At 42.8% G+C, this 2266-nt stretch overlaps 1 pseudogene; it reads right to left on the bottom strand.

Annotated features, from left to right (window-relative positions):
• Positions 1-968: 968 nt before the first annotated feature.
• LOC117653637 lies at positions 969-2057 on the bottom strand (annotated as a pseudogene).
• Positions 2058-2266: the final 209 nt, after the last annotated feature.

Below are 2266 nucleotides of genomic sequence, written 5' to 3'. Positions count from 1 at the left end.
TGTCCGGTTTGGTACTAGAATGTTTCAAATGCCATGTATTTCTGCGTAACTGACCTCCCCCTAATAGTTCAACTACGTAACTTCTGTTACCAGAAAGTTTACGAACTATATTCCCTTTCTGCCATTTCTTTCCTCGTCTGACAACCACACTGTCACCTTGTGAAAAGTTTACAGGTTTACGGTTAGCATGCAAGTCATGTTGAGATTTTACTTTATCTTGCAATCTTTCCAGCACTTGCTTAACCTTCACAACTTTTGGTTCGAGATTTTTGTTTAGTATTGGGACTAAAGTACGACACTTTCTACTCATAAGTATTTCAGCTGGAGACACATTCATACCCGTTAAAGGTGTGTTATTATACTCCTTGAGAGCATCCAGAATATGCGTACCGGAATCACTGCATTTTTTAAGCAATTGTTTAGCAATATGAACTCCTTGAGTAGTTGGGTGTAATATTGAAGTGGCTGTAAGCATCCGACAAAACCTTTTTGTTCTCTTGTAGGTTTGAGATGGTCGTACACCGCTTTGCAAATACTGTCGACAACACCATTTGTCACCTCGTAGGATCTTCCCTTGTATGTCACATTTGAGGTTTTGGTCCCGTTCCTTTCTTTGAATTTTCCTTTCCCTTGGGTCTGCATCTTCAAACCAGTGCTCACAAGTGATGAAATCTCGCAGGAGACTATCAAATCAAATCAGATATTGCGTCATCAGGCAATCCCAAAGCGGCCGCAACCATGTACCATGCAGTGATCGATATTTGATAACTTCTCCTCTTGTATTCAGCATTCGGAGTGGGCGAATTCTTGTTAACATTTTCTACTGTTTGCTTTGTCAGCCAGTTCACGCCTTCAGTCCTATTAGGTGTCATAGATACAGGTGTTCCATCGGCACTCTTGAACTTCTTGGTTGCCATTTTATTGATTATAGTTGTCGGGGTTCACAGATTAACGCAAGGCACTTGTTTTTACAGGCCCACTGTCTGAGCCATTGATGACACTACATGAGCCAATTGTAAGCCATCCGTAAATACCACATGTGGTGGATTGACTCCGAAGTCAGAGAGCTTTGCTTTTTGCTCAGAACCATTTTCTTTCTTTATAGTTTTCTCTGTTGGGGTGACCCTGTAGTTTTTCATTCTCTCCTTTGATTTATAGCCTGGACCGGGTCGGTTGTGGTACTGTGAATTTTTCATCTTTCCTCCACCTTTGTTCTTTTGGTAGGGTTGAGAGGGAATGCCATTCTTGCTACGGTTTTTGTTGAATGACTGGATAGCCTCGACATTTTGGGCATTATCGTTATCACCATTCAACTTCGGATATCTTGCCGTAGCTTCAACTGCCTTGCACAGATCAATAATATCAGATAAACTCTGATTTGACTTGGATCTCAGAGTGTCTCTTAACCTCTTGTCCCAGACACCCCATATAATTCTGTCCTTCAGCATACTATCAACAATAGTTGCGTACTCACAGTCTTTCACCAAGTTTCGCAAATCTGTTAGCCAGTTGGAAAACGTTTCCTCCTTTTTTTGATTTCGCGCATTGAACAGTTCACGACAACCCGTAATGCATTTTTTTCCGCCGCGTAGAGGTCAAACTGCTCAACAACCTTGTCATAGTTGTTTGTATAATCATGTTCAATGACCTCCTCTCCTTGATCGTTGATTGTTTTGGATATCAGCTTATCTTTAAAGGCATTATAAACCTCCAAAGCTTCATCCCCGGCCTCTCCCATCAGGAGTGCGCATCGACCATCCGACGCCGCCTTAGCCTTTCCAATTGCGGTTAAGAAGAATCCAAACTTCTGCTTGAAAGTTTCCCATGACTTCTGAATATTACCTGACTTTAAATTGACAGGCCCAGGGCTTTTTAGATGATTATCACCCATTTTCAGCAGAGTTCACAACCACCAAGCCACCAAGCAAGTAGCGAGACCAGACCACCGGTTTAACCAGACTGATTTTTTCACTTTTCTCAATCTCCCGATCAAGAATTTATTACTCACAATGACAGAGCACTTGTTAAGATTCGATTACGACTGCGCCATGTTCTATTCTTGAATAGAATAGTTATTCTCTAATATTTGGGATCACAGGAACAAAGACTCAGACTCAATCACCAAAGGGAACACTCCAGAGAGAGCTTTATTATTCATAGGTTAGTTGCATGCAGGGGCGTCGACGCCAGGGGGGGCACGGGGGCAATGCACCCCCCAAGTTTTGGCCAGGGGGGGGGGGCAAGGGGGGGCAACATTTCGGGCAAA

This window comes from Thrips palmi, unplaced genomic scaffold, assembly GCF_012932325.1.
Source record: "Thrips palmi isolate BJ-2018 unplaced genomic scaffold, TpBJ-2018v1 HiC_scaffold_8, whole genome shotgun sequence".
In the NCBI taxonomy this organism is placed as follows: Eukaryota; Metazoa; Arthropoda; class Insecta; order Thysanoptera; family Thripidae; genus Thrips; species Thrips palmi.
The sequence above is the reverse complement of the archived record's forward strand: the minus strand, read 5'-3'. Positions and strand labels throughout refer to the sequence as shown.